Source organism: Ochotona princeps, chromosome 19 (assembly GCF_030435755.1).
Source record: "Ochotona princeps isolate mOchPri1 chromosome 19, mOchPri1.hap1, whole genome shotgun sequence".
Classification (NCBI taxonomy): Eukaryota; Metazoa; Chordata; class Mammalia; order Lagomorpha; family Ochotonidae; genus Ochotona; species Ochotona princeps.
Window position 1 is genome coordinate 29,600,820 of NC_080850.1, and position 20,255 is coordinate 29,621,074.

Consider the following 20,255-nt stretch of genomic DNA (forward strand, 5'->3'; position numbering starts at 1 on the left):
ATATTTGTTCCACCAATGTGCATTCCTTGAGGGTGCTATCTGGAGCTAGTTGAAAGGTTTTGAAGGCAAGGACCAAGTGGCACCTCTGAAAACATTGCCAGACCACCTGTGGGAGGGGTGGATGGTGAGGACAGCTGGGGTCCTTCCTAGCATAAGCTCACCTGTGCAGCACTGCCCACAGAAGCCCTATCAAAAATGTTAACTTTGTTTCCTTGGTGTTTTAGATTTATGTCAACTGCCAGCCTCAGCCATTCTATTCTGCCCCCAAGTTGTGAGCTGTTGGATTATGGCCCGCAGTCAAGTGGATTTATTCCTTCTGTGAAGGTAAGTGCACTTACCTTCATTGGGCACTTGCTGCCCAGTGTCTGAGTAATCACCTCCAGTGTACTCAGGCCATTGTATACTTGCCACCATAAGTGCCCTGGATGTAGGTTGCTTTTGTTTTTGAAGACATTCTTTTAAAAAAATGTATTTATTTGAAAAAATTACATATAGAGAAGATACAGAGAGATCTTCCATGCACTGGTTCACTTCCCAAATAGCAACAATGTCCAAGGTCAGCCCAGGCCAAAGTCAAGAGCCAGGAGTGTCCTCTAAGTCTCCTACATGAGTGCAGGGACCCTCTTAGGCCATCTTCTGCCACTTTTCCAGGCACATTAGCAGGGAGCTGGATCTTTTTTTTTTTTTTTAAAGATTTATTTTATTTTTATTGCAAAGTCAGATATACAGAGAGGAGGAGAGACAGAGAGGAAGATCTTCCGTCCGATGATTCACTGTCCAAGTGAGCCGCAACAGCCGGTACTGTGCCGATCCAATGCCGGGAACCTGGAAGCTCCTCCAGGTCTCCCACACGGGTGCAGGGTCCCAAAGCTTTGGGCCGTCCTCCACTGCCTTCCCAGGCCACAAGCAGAGAGCTGGATGGGAAGTGGAGCTTCCGGGATTAGAACCGGCGCCCATATGGGATCCCAGGGCGTTCAAGGTGAGGACTTTAGCTGCTAGGCCACGCCGCTGGGCCCGGGAGCTGGATCTTAAGTTAGATCAGCCAGGGTTAGAACTAATGCCATTTTTTTTTTTTTTTTTTTTTTTTTTTTTTTTTTGTATGTTGACACTGCAGGTGGCTGCTTACTGTACGGTGCCACAGCACTGGCCCCTGTAGACTTTTTTTTAAGATTAATTTTTTTTATTGGAAAGGCAGATATACAGAGAGAAGGAGAGACACAGAGAGAAAGATCTTCTGCCTGCTGATTCACTCCCCAGGTGGCCGCAACAGCCAGAGCTGAGTCGATCCTAAGCCAGGAGCCCGGAGCCTCTTCTGGGTCTCCCAAGCAGGTGCAGGGTCCCAAGGCTTTGGGCCATCCTTGACTGCTTTCCCAGGTCACAGACAGGGAACTGTATGGGAAGAAGGGCTGCTGGGACTTGAACTGGCCCTCATATGGGATCCCGGCACGTGCAAGGCAAGGACTTTAGCCGCTAGGATACCACGCTGGGCCCCCCCGTAGACATTCTTAATTTGTATGAATCAAATGTATGATAGCTTATTTGCTACTAGGGCATGTCCTGAGTATACACATATAATACTTTTAAAAAATGGATGTAGTGTTTGCCTCCACAGAGCAAAATAGTCTAGCAGGCAAAAAAAAAAAAAATTAAAATACAGAGAGTTTTCTTTATTTATTACAACATCACAAATACTCCAAAATGTTGTGGCTTAAGACGGCTGTTATGTCTCACAGTTCTGCAAGCTACCAGGGCTCAGCTGGGCAGTTTTGGTGGTCTCACCTGTGGGCAGACAGATGGTGCCTGTAGCTGGAGTCCTGAACACTTAGCTAGTTATTGGAAAAGCTGGGTTCTCCCTGTCTCCAACAGCCTCTGCTCTCCAGAGCCTCTCTGTATAGGAGCTGACCTCACAGGTGTCTCTGAGCTTCCATAAGCACGAGAGTGGAGATGCTCTAGGCCTACACAGAATCACTTCTGCATGTTGTTGGTTAACACAATCCACTGTACAGCCAGGAATCAGTGTGAGAGGGGACTGCTCAAGGTCTTGAGTACTGGCAAGAATGGTTCACTGGGGTTGAACAAGTGCTCAGGTGGGGAAATACAGAACTGTGGGAACAGCACAGGGAAAGGCCCACAATCTAGGCCTGGAATTCAGGAGGACTTAGAAGCAGTGGCATCACCATTGACAAAGCTGAGTAAAGAGGTTTAGGAACCAGCTAGGTAAAGAAGGGGAAGGGGAAGCCCAGTTCAGGCTGGAGAGACAGAGTACAATTTATGATTACTATAGCTACAGCTTGAGGGTGGCCAGGACCTATGAGATGGTCATGGGTCTCCAGTCTGGGGGGGGGATAGGTGGGGCCAAGTGATAAAGCCCTGTAAGCCCCCAAGATGTCTGGACTCAGCTGTGAGGGTCTGGGACTGCTGGGAAAGGTTGCAGCCAGGCAGTGACCAGCCAGAGAGATCCAACAAATGGTGCAAACTGCTATGTTGGAATAGAGGGGAGGGGAACAAACCCCTACTCTTATTCTGTCCCTTCAAAGCCAGTGACCTCACCTCACCCAGCCAGTGCTAAGCCACCAAACTCAGCACAGCTCCCAGTTTTTTATTGCTTTGTGTTAGGAGAAACTTTTATTACAATAGTAAGCAGACCCCTTGTATAGATGTTTGTTTATTTAAAAATATATATATGCCACCAAAAGCCTTCTGGTGGGGTGTGGGGTTGGTCAGGTGCTCAGCAGTTTATACCTGAGTGTGAAGTGTGATATGGAAGAGCCTGCTGGCTGGGAACATGCCAGACTCTGGTGGACTTGACCCCTGAGATGAAAGAGAACATGAAATGGAAATTATCTTTTCATTATCCAGAGTGCTTCTGCCCCAGGCATAAGTCAAGGAGTCCTATAAAGACTCATCTCAAACAGACACCTGTCCTGGGCTCTCTACACTCTAGTCCCCCTGCCCAGAGGGCCACAGTTTCAAGTCTGAACTGTCACAGCACAACACCGAAGGGCAGACACTCTGCAGTTGGGTTATCTAGCGTCCAGCATAGCTCTCGCACTTGCTAGCCTGGTTGCCCTGGTTAAGGTTGTGATGGTCCCTCCTCCTCAGTTCTTCATCTGTAAGATGGGGATTACACTGTTCTCATGCAATAGTACATTGAAATGACCAGACACATGGTCCATAAATAGTAGCCATCTTGGATGTTGACGAGTCTGGCTTGAGAGCGGCTGTGTGTCACCTTGAATGTTGGTTGCACCCTGGACAAATAAATGATCATGATTTAGAGGAAATGACAAAGACATAGATAGGCTCAGTTGGAGAGGTCTGTCTCTTCCCTTTGTTCTAAGACCAAACTATGTTCTTGGTTCCATTCCCTTTCTGTCTTCTAGTAGCATGTCTATAATTATCTGGATACTCATGCAGAAGCACACATCCCACTGTGAGCTTCCCTCACTTGGACTGTGGAATATACATAGGCCTTTCCTATCACGGAGGAAAATCCTTTACTTGATCCTCCTGCCCTTTTGAGCTGCTCATTCTGTTCCTTCCTCTACTTCCAGAGTTCTTAATTAATACACCCGCTGCCTCCTGTTTTTTGCAGGACTCCCTTTTCTGCCCTTCCTCCCAGGTGCCAGCCCTGCTCATCTGACACCAGGGTCACCAGGCTCAGCCAAGCACACCTCATTAACCACCGGTAGGCCTTTGCTCAGTCAAACTCCTTGACCTGGAGCACTTGACTCAGCTGGCCATCCACCCCTGGACTCTTCCACACACACAACACCTTATCATTCTGCCTCCGACCTTCTATTGACCATTCCCTGTAAGAAGCCATGAACTCAAAGAGACCTCTCCTGTCTGGCCTCCCTTGCTCACTTCCTGGTTGAATTTCTGATTCTGTCTTTGCCTTTTTCCCTTTGTAAACCCCAGTACCAGCCCCGCCCACCCTTCCATTCTCTATTGTTGTCTGGGAATCCCTTCTGGGTTGATAAACTCCTAAATGAGAGTACAGTGGTTAAGAGCTTGGGTTCTGGAGTCGTAATATCCTGGGTTGGAATTCCCCACTGCTTTCTAGTTGGGTGAACTTAGGAAAGTTGCTGGAATTTCTTGTGCCTCCATTGCCTTTTTGTGAAATGGAGGGTACCGTGCCTGACCCACAGAAACGACTTGATAAATGGTGACAGTTGTTAGCCTTAACCCATGTCCTGTTTCCTGAGTTCCTATCCCAATAGACTTTTTCATTGCTTTCTTGCGGCAAGTTCAGATCCTTCATCAGAATTCCCCAAGTATGGGTAGATGATGTTGCTTGCTGGGAGCTGACAAAGATGGATGGTCTCCTGGAGCTCTTAAAGGCACCTCTACCTGATCTTAGCCAGGCCTCAGCAGAGAAGACCTGAGGAACAGTCCCCCTGCCACCCATGGCCCTGTGCTGGCTGACTCTCAGGACTCTGGTGCAGGCAGAGCTGCCAGGAAGTGCACAAGTGACAGACATGAATCCAGCCTGTGAAACAAGGCTCTGGGTGATGAGAGAAAAGGTGGCAGGGGCCCTAGAGCCTCCAGGTGGCTATGAAAGGTGAGAGGACAGCAATGTAGGGCAGCAAGCGGCTCAGGCAGGGGCCTCCCTCAAGGTGGGCACTCCTGTTTGTAGCTAAGCCATTGTGGGTTCCCTTTGCCACCCTCATGTACCAGCTCAGCTTCAGAGCAGGAGGTACAGCCTTCTGTCCCTCAGCTCCACTCTCCTCACCTCCCCTCTGCTCCTGGGGGCTGGCATGCCTGCTGGGAATGCTCCTCTTTCCTCAGCACAGAATTGGTCATCTGGGCAAGGAAGAAATCTTTGCTTGGCAGCAACATGGCTAAGTAGCTGTGGGCTGTGGTTCTGGGTCAGAATGTCCTCATGTGAATCCTACAGGAGGAATGGTAACTTCTTTCTTTTTTTTTTTTAAAAAAAGAAAGATTAATTAATTTGAAAGGCAGAGTTACAGAGAGAGAGAGAGAGAGAGAAAGATCTTCCATCTGCTGGTTCACTTCCCAAATAGTTACAACAGCCAAAGCTGGACTGGTTTGAAGTCAGAAACCAGAAGATTCTTCGAGTTCTCCGACAGGAGTAGCAGAGGCCCAATGACTTGAGCCATACTTGGCTGCTTTCCCAAGCACATTAGCAGGGAGCTGGATTGGAAGTGGAGCAGCCAGGACTGGCACCCATGTGGGATGCTGTTGTTACAGGTGGCAGCTTTAGCCATCACCTTCTTGATGCTTCATCATAGACCTGCCTGATCGTTGTCAGTTTTAATAAGACGATACAGATCCCTGCCTGGTCCACCTGTAACCTGGAGCTGAGCGCTTTGTCCTTGCAGAAACAGCCAGCTCCATCCCACACACATACAAACCGCCGTCTCTGTCCCATCTGTGTTGTTCTCTGTTCACAAGTCTGTCCCCACCTTTGCCCAATGAGCTTTCTCAGGTCCAAGAGGGAATCACATGAGGTTATGTCATTGGCATGCCACACGGGTCCTGACATGTAGGTGTCTGTAGGTACACGCTGCTGGAAGTAATGAATCCAAGGCCTCAGAGTCCTGCCATCACCCTCATGGGGCTGGACCCCAGCAAGGGAGGCCATGGAGCCGGGGCACAGCCCTGTAGGCTGTAACAGGAAATGGAGTCCTTATCCTAGAAACAGCTCACACTTACTCAGTCTTAGGCATATGTGCACTGGGCTAAGCACCTGGCATGTTTTCTCAGTCACTGTTTACAACTTCACTAGGAACCCGGTGCCAGTTAGCCCCCTTTTACAGATGATGAACTCTCCACTCACCCCCACCCCACCTGCTCAGGGTCACACAGTTGGCCATGACAGTTGGAATTTGAACTCAGACCTCAGCGCTGGTTGCTTGCCCTCTTCACCTATGCAGGGCTGGGTCTAAAGGCTAAGCCGGGACCACTGATCTGCATCGCACGAGCTGCAAGGCCCAAGTTCCATTGTCGCTGCTGGTCGTACCTGCCTCCCTCCAAACTCACACCCAGGTTTTCTCCTGGCTACAGCCAGCTTTGTGGCCCACGGCCCACGGAGACGTCACAGAACCGGCCAGGCGGGGCTCCAGCCCACGTGACCACCAGGCCTCGGAAGCCGCGGGCCGCAGTGCAGCTGGCGCTGGCGTGTGCACCCGGGTGGCGCGGAGAGCCCAAGGGGACCAACCTGAGGAGCGGCACTGCGGCCGGAGTGGCCGGGGACGGGCCTCAGCGGCCGGCAGGGGGCTCTGTCAATCCGCGGGCCAGAGACCTAGCCCAGCAGTCCCGCCGCCTACATTCACTTCCCTTCCAGCCTTGAAGTGGAGAAGAGGGAGGAACAGCGTTCATTTCTGATTAAAAATGACTAATCTTAATGAGCTTCATTCTTTATGTCTCTCGGTTGTCTCCCAGGGCTGGAAAGAGACAGAAAGCATCTCTGAGAATCCATTCCAAGCGAGCAGCCAAGAGGAGCCGCGGTAGCTCCCAGATGTTGATGTTTTGTTGGTTTTTTTTGACATAAATCTTGGCACTCGTATGGAAGTTTTCATTGATTCATGTTCCAATCTGCTGAATTTCCCTTTATTTATTTAATATGGCTTTTTGGGAAGATCTTCCTCCAAGGCACAGGAGGAGCATAAACCGCTGCAGCCTACACCCCTGCCTCCCTCGGAGCCTCCCCTGTGGCCAAAGGCAGAGAAAGCAGCAGCCGCCTGCAGGATAGGGCTGCCAGCTGGTCAGTGCTCCAGGCCTGGCCGGGACTACGCTCCTGCTGCAGAATCCTTAAATCCCTGTTCCTGGTCCCTCCTACCCACCCACCATCCCTCAAACAACTGGGCCTTCAGGAGCTAACATCCGACATCCTGCAGTCTGGCCTGGAACCCTGCCTTTGCTTCCTATCATGAATTTTCTCTTTCTCTTTTTCTTTTCTTTGTTTCTTAAAGATTTATTTTTTTAAAGATTTTATTATTATTATTGGAAAGCCGGATATACAGAGAGGAGGAGACAGAGAGGAAGATCTTCCATCCGATGATTCACTCCCCAAGTGAGCCGCAACGGGCCGGTACGCGCCGATCCGAAGCCGGGACCAGGAACCTCTTCCGGGTCTCCCACGCAGGTGCAGTGTCCCAAAGCCTTGGGCTGTCCTCGACTGCTTTCCCAGGCCACAAGCAGGGAGCTGGATGGGAAGTGGAGCTGCCGGGATTAGAACCGGCGCCCATATGGGATCCCAGGGCTTTCAAGGTGAGGACTTTAGCCACTAGGCCACACCGCCAGGCCCTATTTATTTCATTTTTTTTTAAGAGATAGAGAAGGAGAGAGAGAGAGAGAGAGAAAGGCTTACTCCCCAGATGGCCACAGTTGTGGGGGGCCCAGCCATGTCAAAGCCAGGACCCAGGAGCTTGAACTGTATCTCCCATATGTTTAGGAACCCATGGACTTGGGCCATTCTCCATTGCTTTCCCCGGACTAAAGGAGGGAGCTGGATAGAAAATGGAGCAGCCATGATTTTATGGGAAGCATTGAATGCCTTGGCTTAATCTGTTACTCTGGCCCTGCTGAATAAATGAATTCTTTTTTTTTTTTTTAATTTACTTATGTTTATTGGAAAGGCAGATTTACAGAGAGGAGGAGGAGACAGAGATCTTCTATTTTTTGATACACTCCCCAAATTAATGCAATGGCTAGAGCTGAGCCAATCCGAAGTCAGGAGCCAGGAGCTTCTTCCAGGTCTCACAGGGGTTCAGGGTCCCAAGGCTTTAGGGCATTCTTCACTGCTTTCCCAAGCCACAAGCAGGGAGCTGGGTGGGAAGTGGAGCAGCTGGGATGTGAATCAGCGCCCATATGAGATCTTGGCATGTGCAAGGTAGGAATTTGGTCACTGAGTCATTGTGCTGGGCCCCCGTAAGTGAATTCTTAACCAAGGTAACTTCCCAAGCTTTAGATCTTTCTGTAAAGTGGAGATAATTACCGTTTGTTTTTCAGGGACAGGTGAGTTTTACAGTCAAAGAAACTGAGCAGTTGAGATTTGCCCAAATAAGGCAGAGCCAGGCAGTCTCCTAGGTCTTTGCGATCCTGATGCTCTCCTACCTCAGTGTCCCCTCCACGTTTTTCAGGGTAGGCCCTCTGCCAGGCAGGCACTGGATATCTCCTCTTCCATTAGGCCTAGGAAAAGACTGGAAGTTACTGGTTCTTAGTGTCTGATACTTTAGAACAATATCCATTTAACCTTGAACTGTAGGGGCAGGCATCCCATACAAGTGCTAGTTCTAGTCCCGGCTACTCCTCTTCAAATTCAACTTCCTGACAATTTCTCATGGGAGGCAGCAGGTTTTGGCTCAAATGTTTGGGCCCCTGCTGAATATGTAGGAGACCCAGATGGAGTTCCAGACCTTGCCTGGCTCAGTCTGGCAGTTGATGGACATTTGTGGAGTGAACCGTGAAATGGAAGGTTCTCTATCTCTTGCCTGTCTTCCTCTCACTATCACTCTGCCTTTCAAGTAGATACAAATAAATACAAACCTTTTAAAAAGCCACATAAATGAACCAAACCTTTGACCAAAAACCCACATTTGGAGGGGCTCTAAGGTCCACTCCATCCAGTATCCTACTGAGTCCATGGAGGCCCCCAGGCAGGCCCAGAGAGCCCACCCAATGCAGGGCAGCTCCCCACTCCCATTTGAGGCTGCCTCCATGTGTTGTGAGAGCCACAGATCATGGAATGGGACCACTGGAGCTTAAGAAGCCATGATTTAGAGACCAAACGCCTTACAAGTCCATTGCAGGGCTGTTAGGTTCAGTCCCAAGTAGAATTGATACCAGAAATGACTTGAAGTGTGGACTCACTCCACAACCCTGTTCTTTATAGGGTGCAAATGGAGTGTCCCCTAAGTGTATCCCACTTCGGCCGACCTTCAGATGTGTGTGTGCGGAGTTCTCTTTGCAGAGTAGGTACAGTTGCGTATCTGAGACTGTTGATTTGCCCCAAAGCTCACCCTGTTGTGCATATGCCTGTAACCTTTCATCCAGGCAAGCTGTTTTTTTCTTTTTTTGTAACTTCCCTGCATGCTAAGCAGGCATGGTATCTTTTCATGCGGTTAGTACTTTATGGGAGGTAAGCCCTCAAGTACATTTGCTGAAGAAAATAGGATGGTATAGGAGGATACCTGTGCTCACGTGGCCACCTAAAGTGAAACCATTGCCTTCATCTGGAACTAAAACCTACTTATTGCTAGTCAAAGTAAGCATGGAAGAGTGTCCTAGGAATGGTGGGGGTAGTGCAGGGAGGTAGCTAACGTCCTATTATCTGCCACAATCCATTCTCTTCTCCACAGTAATGGAACTGATAGGGCTGTGGCTGTCAAGTCAAGGCTGCATTTCCTAGCTTCTACTGCAGCAAGATGTGGCCACATGACTTGGTAAATAAGAGATAAGGAGTCTATCCACAGTGGCCTATAAAACCTTACAAGGCTACCCCGCTCTAACCAGCAGGACCTCGGACAGGGTCGTAATCTGGCCTCAGCCACGAACCCGAGGTGACCTGTGTGGTTGACACTGTTGCTGATTGTGAGCACCCTCCTTAGCTCGTTACATGAGAGAGAAACACCTAGTTATATTTGTTTTTAAGATTTACTTATTTTTATTGGAAAGGCAGATTTTATAGAGAGAAGGAGATATAGAAAGATCTTCCATCCACTGATTTACTCCCCAAGTGGCCACAATGGATGAAGCTGAGCCAATCTGAATAAAGCCAGGAGCCAGCAGCTTCTATTGGTTCTCCCACACGGGTGCAGGGTCCTGAGGTTTTGGGCCATCCTCCACTGCTTTCCCAGGCCACAATCAGGGAGCTTGATGCGAGGTGAAACAGTTGGGACACAAACTGGTGCCTACATGGGATCCTGGCATGTGCATGGTGAGAATTTAGCCACTGAGCCATCGGGGTCAGGCCTCCAAGTTACTATTGGTTTTCTAGCATTCCAGTTGAATATACCTTAATTAATTAAAATAGATATTAGATGGTGAGATTGACACCTCATAGAAATGAGTCCAGGTCACATTCCCTAGGCATACATGCCTCCTGCCCCTCCCCCCCCATGTGGTATCCCTGGGCTAACTGATGAACCTTCCTGAGCCTCATCATTAAATTGAGAGGAATGAAGAGATCACTTATCACAACCACTTAGGAAGTTATCTGTGGACTTGTTCCTTAAAGCTGAATATGCCCAGAGTCTACAACACAGCAATTACACTATTAATTGACACTGTTAATTCTATGACCTAAAGAATTATGGGCCAAAAAAAAACACACCAAGAATTATGGGCTTCCATGCCCCAAACTCATGGACCAGAATGTTCCTAATGGAACAGGTGTTGTGGCACAGTGGGTTAAAACCGTACTTGGGATGCCTGCCTCTCATGTCTGGAATGCCTAATTTGATTTCAAGCTACTCTGCGCTTCCTATCCAGCTTCCTGGCAGGCAGCAGACAATGGTCCAAGTACTTGGGCCCCAGCCACCCATGTGGGAGACCCAGATGGATCTCCAAATTTCTGGCATCAGCTTATCCTAGGATATTGCAGGCATTTGGGAAATGAACCAAGGGATGGGAGATTTCTCTTTCTAAATTTTTGTCTTTCTTTTTTTTTCTCTACCACTCTGCTTAGCAAATAAATATATAAGCATTAAGAAAGAAAACCTCTGGCCCGGCAGTGTGGCCTAGTGGCTAAAGTCCTCGCCTTGAAAGCCCCGGGATCCCATATGGGCGCCAGTTCTAATCCCGGCAGCTCCACTTCCCATCCAGCTCCCTGCTTGTGGCCTGGCAAAGCAGTTGAGGACGGCCCAATGCATTGGGACCCTGCACCCGCGTGGGAGACCTGGAAGAGGTTCCAGGTTCCTGGCATTAGATCGGCGCGTACCAGCCCGACAAAGTAACACAGTATAAGAAGGGCAAAGACTCCCTCTATGCCCAGAGGAAATGGCGCTATGATAGGAAGCAGAGTGGCTATGGCGGGCAGACTAAGCCTATTTTCCAGAAAAAGGCTGAAATTACAAGGAAGACTTTGCTGAGGCTTGAGTGTGTAGAGCCCAACTGCAGATCCAAGAGAATGCTGGCTATTAAGAGATGTAAACATTTTGAACTGGGAAGAGATAAGAAAAGAAAGGACCAAGTGATCCAGTTCTAATCTTAATTCTCAGCTTTGTTATGAATTGAATAAAGTCTTAAAATTATTGTTCACTTAATTTGTTTTTTGGGGAGGAAATAAACTAAAGCCATCAATAAAATTCCTCTTGGAAATTTGAAAAAAGAAAGAAAATTCCAGGGTCAGCATGTTTTAATAGGCTAATCTTCCACCTAGTGGTGTCGTCACTCCATATGGGCACCAGTTCAAGTCCCTGCTGCCCCACTTTTGATATAGCTCCCTGTATATGACCTGGGGAAACAGTAGAAAATGGCCCAGGTCCTTGAACCTCTGTACCCACAGGGGGACCTGGAGGAGGTTCCTGGTTCTTATCTCCTGGAATTGGATTGGCTCAGCTCCAGCCATTGTGGCTATCTGGAGAATGAACCAGTAGATGGGAGAGTTCTCTCTCTGTTGCCCCTTTTCTCTGTAAATCTGCCTTCCAAATAAAAATAATTAAGTCTTTAAAAACAAATAAACAAAAACAAGGAAAACTTCAGCCAGTCATTCAGCTAATCACTGTTTAAAAAGAGAGGAGAGCTTTTAAAATGTCCACAGAGGGTAGAAAACATAAATACCTTTCTAGAGTGAATGGAAAGATGCCTTGTGTTAATTCACACAATGGAATGTACAGTATGGAGGTCATCAGTTAACTCCAGATATACAAAACAGCACAAATGAATTAATTTCACAGAAATAGTCCAAAGATGGGATGAGTATTGTGGAAAACCTGATTAAGCTGCTGATTGGGATCAAATCCTGCCTCTACTTCCAATCCAATTTCCTGCTGATGCACCTGGTAGGCAACAAGTGATGCTCCACATACATGGAGTCCTGCTACTTGTATAGGAGACCTGGAAAGAGTTCCAGGCTCTTGGCTTCGATCTGGCCCAATCCTGATTGTTGCAGACATTTGGAGAATGAACCATGAAGGTGAGATTCATCTCCTCTCTGTCACTCCACTTTTTAAGTAAATAAGTCTTTTTTTTTTAAAAAAAAAAGTACTCGAAAGAATAAGTACTGTAGGGCCTGGCATGGTGGTCTAGCAGCTAAAGTCCTCACCTTGTATACTCTGGGATCCCATATGGGCGCTGCTCCACTTCCCGTCCAGCTCCCTGCTTATGGCCTGGGAAAGCAGTGGAGGATGGCCCAAAACCTTGGGACACTGCACCCACTTGGGAGACCTGGAAGAGCTCCTGGCTCCTGGCTTCGGATCAACGCAGCATCGGCTGTTGCAGTCACTTGGGGAGTGAACCATTGGGCAGAAAATCTTCCTCTCTGTCTTTCCTCCTCTCTCTGTATCTGACTTTGCAATAAAAATAAATCTTAAAAAAAAAAAATAAGTACTGGGGGGAGGGTGAGGGAATGGGTGGGGAGAATCCCAGTACCTATGAAATTGTGTCACATAATACAATGTAATTAGTGAATAAATTAAAAAAATAAGTACTGTATGATTCTATGTATTTATGTTTCAAAATAGATAAAGCTAAATTATATCATTTAGAAATATATGCGTGAATAACAAACGTATAAATAAAGTTAATGTTTATCACAGATAAAATGTATGCAAAAGATATACTATATATTAATATATAACAGGAGCAATTATTTGCTAAGCCATTCTTGCACATGTTTTAGACATCTTCTGAATGTCCATTGTATTTCACAGGTAGCTGTTAACATCACTCACCTGGTAGGGTTGCATGAGAACTGAATGAGACAATGCATATCAACGTAGAAGCTCTACCACTGGACACATAGTAAGTACTCATAATTTCATGTTGAGGGAAGAAGAAAGCCAAAATGGAGACAAGATCCTCTTCTTCCTTTATTTGATTTCCTGTGTTTATGGTGTCCTATGTTTGTTCACGTAAAGAGGTGGTAGTATTGATTGGTCAGAGTCCTAGTGCAGGGTTGGAAAACCTCACTGACTCCCTCAGAGAAGACGCAGAGTGGAGAAAGAGAAAAGTTGTTTGACTTCAGAGGACCTGGATGACAGGAATAAAAGCAATGATGAGAAAATTACATTTGTACTGGCTCCATGGCAGAGGCCCAGGGCTGAGGCTCCAGCCAGTCCTGGATGTCTCACCTATCCCCTCTGGGCTGCATTACATGTCCTGCAGTGTGCATGAGGCCTCTGAAACCAGCACAGGCGACAGAGAGATGGCACAGGCCCAGCTCCATGACAGTGAGGGCAGCCATTTTGCTGACTGTGAGCTCTGAGGCACAGTGGAAGCAGCCAAATAGGAGCGGTCACTCTGCCAGAAGGCACCGGGGTCAGCCAGGGAGGCCAGGACAACCTGGCTCATCTTCCATGGAGCAGATGCCAGCAGAGACGTACAGCTCTGGAAGTCAAACCTGAGGGTCTCAGAATCATGGCTGCTCTGCTCAGGGTCTGCCCAAGGTTTTCCTAGAGTTCCGTCCAGAGTTCCCAGTTGGGCCTCCCCTACCTCCCAGGGAACCCAGCTTGAGTGCTGGGGCAGGTGGCTCTCCAAGCTCTTTTCATTCATTTCATACTGCTGTACCACCACAGTCCAGGTAAATGCTTAACAGTCAGAGTTTATTTGTCTTACCCTTTTGGTAGTCCAAGACCAAGGGGCAACATCTGGTGATCATAACACGGCAGAGGGCATCACATGGCGGTGTGTGAAGGGAGACAGGGGAGAGAGGAGAGGGGAGAGAATAAGAGTCAAATTGAAACCCACTCTTGATAATTAACCCATTCCCACTGTAACAACCTTAATCCGTTCTAATCTGTGAGGACTTTGCCCTCATGCCCTAATCCCACCTGTAATGCCTGCTCTGAATTCAGTGGTAATTACATTCCAGCATGAATTTTGAAAGGGCCATTCCAATCATGGCCCTTACTCTAGTGTGCTGATTTCTGTGTTATGAGCTAACCCACTTTGTTGGGCAGTGGAAGTCATGGACAGAGGAGGTCTTTGTTTATTTATTGAAAGGGCATATTTATAGAGAGAAGGAGAGACAGAGAGGGCAAGATCTTTCACTGAACAGGTCCAAAGCCAGGAGCCAGAATTCCAAGACTTTGGGTCATCTCCACTGCTTTTCAGGCCATAAGCAGGAAGCTGGATGGGAAGCAGGGTACAGTGAAATACACTGGCACCCATATGGGACCCTGGAGCTTGCAGGTAGAATATTAGCCAGTTGAGCCATCACACCTTCTCCCAGAAGGAGGTTAATTCCAATATTTAGATTATGGGTTCTTGGGCTAGAGACTCCTTAGAATTTTCTTCTTTTACTATTGATCCCTTCTAGTTAATCCAATTCAGTCATTCAGATCACCCAGCATCTACTGAAAAGGTGCTTCCTCTAAATGCCAGAGATGTTATAATAAATAAGAAAGATCTAGGTTCTGCTCACATAGGGTTTGCAGCCCACAAAAGAGATGCAGGGTAAGTGTAGTGTTCATCATAAAAAGAGAGACTTGGGGATCTATGGAAGAGAATTGATGAGAGATTAAATTATTTGAAAGGTTAGACAGAAGGAGAGATCTTCCATCTGCTGGTTCCTTCTCCAAATGGCCAGAGCTTGGTTAGGACAAAGCCAGGAGCTTGGAACTCCATCCAAGTCTCCCATGTGAGTGGCACAAACTCCAGTACTTGGGCCATGTTCTGCTACCTTCTCATGTACATTAACGGAAAGCTGAATTGGAAGTAGAGTAGCCTTGATTCAAACTGGGACTCCAACATGCTACACTACAATGGCTGCTGATGCTGGATAATATTCTGTTATGGGCTTGGCACAGTGGGTCAACTGGCTAATCCTCCTCCTTAAAACACTGGGATCCCATATACACACCGGTTCATGTCCCAGCTGTTCCACTTTCCATCTAGCTCCCTGCTTGTACCCTGGGAAAGCAGTGGAGGATGTCCTAAAGCCTTGGGACTGTGTACCCGTGTGGGAGACATAAAGGAAGCTCCAGGCTCCTGGCTTCAGATTGGCTTAGTTCTGGCCGTTGTGGCCATGTGGGGAATGAACCAGTGGATGGAAGATCATTTTGTCTCCTCCTTTCTGTTAATCTGTCTTTCCAATAAAAATAAATGATTAAGAAAATGTTTTATCATAAGGATATACCAAACCTTGTTTATCCATTTGCTCATTGATTGACATTTGTGTTTGTTCCACTTTTTGGCTATTGTGAGTATTATAACTATGGATATTCATATATAAGCATTAATTTGAGTATCTGTTTTCAACTCTCTTGGTTATACATATACTTAGGAATAAACTTGCTGAGTCGTATGCTGAGTCTGCATTTATTGAAAGACAGAGAGACAGATAAAGATATTCTGCCCAGTGGTTCACTCCCCCAAATGCCCTCAACATCCAAGCATGGGACAGACAAAAACCGGGAGCCTAAATCTCAACCTGGCACTCAAGTACTTGAGCCATCATCTGCTGCCTCCCAGGGTATACATTTATGGAAAGCTTGGTTGGAAGTGGAGCATGGACTCAGATTCCAGGTACTCCAATATGAGATGCTGGTGTGTTTAGCTTTTTAAGGAGCTATTGAGCAGTTATCCACAGCTGCACCATTTAACAATCCCACTAGGAGGATACAAGGGTTCCAGTGTCTCCACATTCTTGCCAACGCTTATTATTTTCCTTAATTATAGCTATTATAGTTGATAGGAAGTGGTATCTCATTGTGGTTTTGATTTGCATATCCCTCATGGCCAACATGCTCAGCATCTTCTCATGTACTTATTGGTCACTTCTATGCCTTCTTTGCAGAAATGTTTATTGGAGTCATTTGCCATTTAAAAAACTGAGTTATTTGTCTTTTCTGTTGTTAAGTTCTAAGAGTTCTTTATATATTCTGAATATTAGAAGCTTACTGGACACTTGAATTGCAAAGACAAAACAAAATTTAATATGTCTTTTTTACTTTCTCTGTAATGCTCTTTAACACACATATGTTTTTCATTTTGATGAAGTTCAATTTACCTGTTTTTCTTCTGTTGCTTGTGGTTTTGGTGCTATATATAAGAATACATTGCCAAATTCAAAGGTGTGAAGATTTACCCTTACATTTTCTCCTAGGAGCCTTAGAGTTTTCCCTCTTATATCAGACCTTTGTTTCATAACAAGTTCAAATTTTTGACTTGCTTTTTTGTTTGAAGTCAGTAAATGTATTGCATAACCTAATGTAGAATCAGAGCAGGGCTGGTGTGGAGTAAGTGGCTCTCCTGCCTGTGCAGGGACCCAGCAGAATCAATAGAACTCCAAGGGTTTCCTGTGGTCAGGGATGCTGATGCGTCATCCATGAATCTATAATCAGAGAATCCTAACATAGATGCCCAGAGGTTTTTTTAATCTCAGCTACACTTTCTTATGTAAATAACTTATTCATACTTTGAAAAGGCAGCTCCTGCACTTGGCCCTGGTCTGGGAAGTCAAGTGGATATATAACCACCCATTTATTAAAAAGGGGTCTTCAAAGGTACTCATGAGCAGCCAGGGGGAAGAGGTAGCAAAGGCAAGGCATGTGGGAAAGCACATGGTGTGCCCATGACCTGCCCAGGATACTAGCCTCCAGGCAGCTTCATGTGGTTAGCTATCTAGAAGATCTTCAGTGAGTTAATTTTTATATACAGTGTGAAGAATTTCAGTTATTTTTCCCTTTGGAATGTGAGTGTTCAGTTGTCTCAGTACATTTTCTTGTAGAGGCTATTGTTTGCCTATTGAATAGTCTTACGACCCTTGTCAAAAAATCATGTGTGAAGTCTCAAATCTATTAACATATTTTGTATTTCAAAATTATTTTTATTTATTTGAAAGGCAGGGTGACAAGTTGAGAGAAAGAGAATCCACCCACTGGTTCTTTCCTCAAGCATTCACTACAGTGAGGACTGGAAGAGATCCAAGAGAAGATCCAGAATTCCATCCAGTTCCCCCACATACTTGAGCTGTCATGTGCCGCTTCCCAGGGTAAACATCCAACAGAAAGCTGGATAGGAAGCAGAGCTGGGACTTCATCCCAGGCACCCTAGTGTGGGATGTGGGCATCCCACACAGCAGTCTGACACACTGTGACACAATGTCTGCCCTTGGACTTAGCCTGTTTCCTTTAAATATGTCTATCTTTGTATCAACATCATATTATTCTGATTCCTGTAATTGCATCATAAGTTTTGAAATCAAGAAGTGTGAGTCTTCCAGTTTTATTCTTAAAGATTGTTTTGGCTCTTTACTGTCCCCTAAAATTCCACATGAATTTTAGGATCACCTTTTCTGTTTTTTTATTGTGTCAAAGATTTCTGAAGGTAGGGCCCAGGAATCTTTTTTCTTTTTTAAGATTTATTTATTATTTTTTTTAGAAAGTCAGATATATGGAGAGGAGGAAAGACAGAGAAGAAGATCTTCCATCCACTGATTCACTCCCCAAGTGGCCGCAACAGCTGCAGCTGGAGCTGAGCCAGTCCAAAGCCAGGAACGTTTTCCAAATCTCCCATGTGGATGCAGGGACCCAAGGCTTTGGGACATCCTCCACTGCTTTCCCAAGCAACAAGCAGAGAGCTGGATGGGCAGTGGAGCAGCTGGGAGAAGAACCAGTGCCCACATGGGATCCTGGTGTGTGCAAGGTGAGGACTTTAGCCACTAGGTTACCGCTCCAGGCCAGGATCCCAGTTCTGTTTGCTTTGTGTTAGGGGGACCATTTATTACAATAGTAAGCAGACCCTTTATATAGCTGCTTCTAATCTGGCTTCCTGCTAATGTGCCTGGGGATACAGCAGAAGATGGCCAAAATGCTTGGACTGCTGCACCCACATGTGAGACCCAGATAAAGCTCCTGGCTCTGGACTTCAGCCTGGCCTAGTCTTGGCCATTGCAGCCATTTGGAAAGTGAGCTAGTGCTTGGAAGACCTCTCTCTGTGTCTCTCCCTCTCTCTCTGTAACTCTGCCTTTCACATAAATAAACAAATCTTAAAAATGTAGAGTTTTTACATGTCTCTCATTCAGTTTCTATTTCCCTGAATGTTACCATCTTACATTACTACAGCATTTTGTTAAAACGGAATCTGCTTTGTAATAATGTAATAAGTATGCGTGTGTGCACATGCTTGCACACATATACACAGACAGTGATTTTTCCACACATTCATGCTTGATAGTCACTGATATAAGGGTTTAGAAAGTACTTCCAGGGAAATATCTCTCAACTGTTACTTGAAAGATGAGTATAAACGAGTGAAGGGAAGGAGGTGTGATCTAGGCATAAGGGAACAAGCTGTGCCAAGACCTGGGGATAATGAAAAACTTGGAGCATTTGAGGTTAATCGTAACAGTAATAATGGTAATTGATCGACTCTTACCACATACCAAGCACTGGTAAGCACCTCAGAACATTATTTCACCTAATTTTTCACCACCTTTAAACTCAGGGAGATATTATCACTCCTGTTTTATAGAAGAGACAATTGAGAATCAAAAGAAGTAACTTTCCCAAGGCCACCCAACTGTAAATGGACACAAAATATTTGCACTCAGGTCTTTTTTGGTGGTTGATTTTTTTCCTCTTCTAGGCCCCAGTAATGTATATTCAGCTGCTTGAAGAAAGAAGCAAAGTTTTAAGTTCCTGGATTTCTGCCTCCCTGATTCACCCTCCCCACTCTCCTTCCCAAGCTACTCATCCTTCAGGCTCAAAGAGGCCTTCTCATTCCAGAGCTGTTCCTTGCTGTTGACCTCTCTCATATGACTGGCAGTTTGATGAATGAATGAGTGGAAATAAATAGCATTAGCAACAACTTCTGGCCATGTATTCATTCATGTGTTTATTTGTTTAATGCCTATCTTTCTCCCTGTACTGTTAAACCCAGGAAGACAAGAATCTATTTCATGCCTATTGGTGGGCTTACCAAGTAGGGAAAAATGAAAAAAGATAGGAACCCGATAAATGCCTTTCAGATGTTGAATGAGTATTTTTTGTGTTGTGAAAGAAGAAAATCAAAGAACTGCAGAATATCACTCCAAGATGTATCCATCATGCATTCTGTCTCCTCCAGCAAAACCTTCAGCCTCACTGTCATGCTCACAGCAACTCCAGCATTTTCTGATTCCATGGAAAGAGCTACCTTATCTGGCCTATCTAAGAAACATCTCTTTGACTGTTGAGAGGGTCAAGTCCAGAGATGGGGCTGGGAAGCCTCTCCTGAAGAATACCATTAGAAAGGAAGCAGAACAGCATTCTAACACCTGTGGAAGCCCACTGCCTGCAAGGAGGGAAGGCCTTTCTTGTTCTGGAATTCTGCCTTTGGGTGCAGCATTAGAGAGCTAGCAGAGTATCCAGGCTGCAGGGGAAGGCATGACTGCTCTCTTCCTTCCCCCAGGTCCCTCAGTGTTCTATTAGCTTTGTGTCAATACTGTCAGCAGCTGGGATGAATGATTGGAGCTCATTCTCTGCGAGGAGTTGCACATACTGTATGGAATGGAGGTGAATGTGAGCATATGATTTGTTTGTCTTGTTGCAGTCAGTACATTTTCAGTCTATTGTTAATAAAGAAACTCAGCCCTGACAGCTGATTAATCTCAACCTTTGCCTCTCACATGAGTAGTGGAAATTGGCATAGTGGACAGCACCAAGCACATGAAGAGGCAGGGAAAGAAACACAGACATGCACATGGCTGGCTCCAGACTCCCAGGGGGTTTTAGTCACCACAATTTATATTATGTTCCACAAACACCTATTCATGTGTATTGAAGCACACACTGTCATTACACACACATGTGCATACACACACATATACATCCAGAGTCATCATAAAGGTACACTCACCAGGGGCCCAGGAATAAAGGATGGACACTGACAATATTTTAAAGAATGATTTTTTTATCTGTCATGGTGGTATATGCATTTAAGCCTCCATCTATGATGCTGGATTACCAGTTTGAACCGTAGCTGCTCTGTTTCCAATCCAGATCCCTGCCAACATGCTTTGGGAAAGCAGCAGAAGATGGCTCAAGTTCTTGGACCTCTGCTTCCCATGTGAGAGACCCAGATGGAGTTCTGGGCTTCCTGGATTCAGCCTGGCCTAGTCCTTCTCTTTTCGGCTTTTGTGGGAG

At 46.2% G+C, this 20,255-nt stretch overlaps 1 long non-coding RNA gene across 3 annotated transcripts; it reads left to right on the forward strand.

The window, feature by feature from the left end:
* Window positions 1–244: 244 nt before the first annotated feature.
* On the forward strand, window positions 245–19,723 carry LOC105941905 (uncharacterized). Of its 3 annotated transcripts, XR_009247231.1 has the most exons (5): window positions 245–324; window positions 12,840–12,930; window positions 13,755–13,812; window positions 15,413–15,654; window positions 19,198–19,723. It is a non-coding gene; the product is annotated as an uncharacterized LOC105941905 (long non-coding RNA). The 3 variants fall into 3 exon arrangements; XR_009247230.1 differs by having other exon boundaries at window positions 12,840–13,812; XR_001168238.2 differs by lacking the exons at window positions 13,755–13,812; window positions 15,413–15,654.
* Window positions 19,724–20,255: the final 532 nt, after the last annotated feature.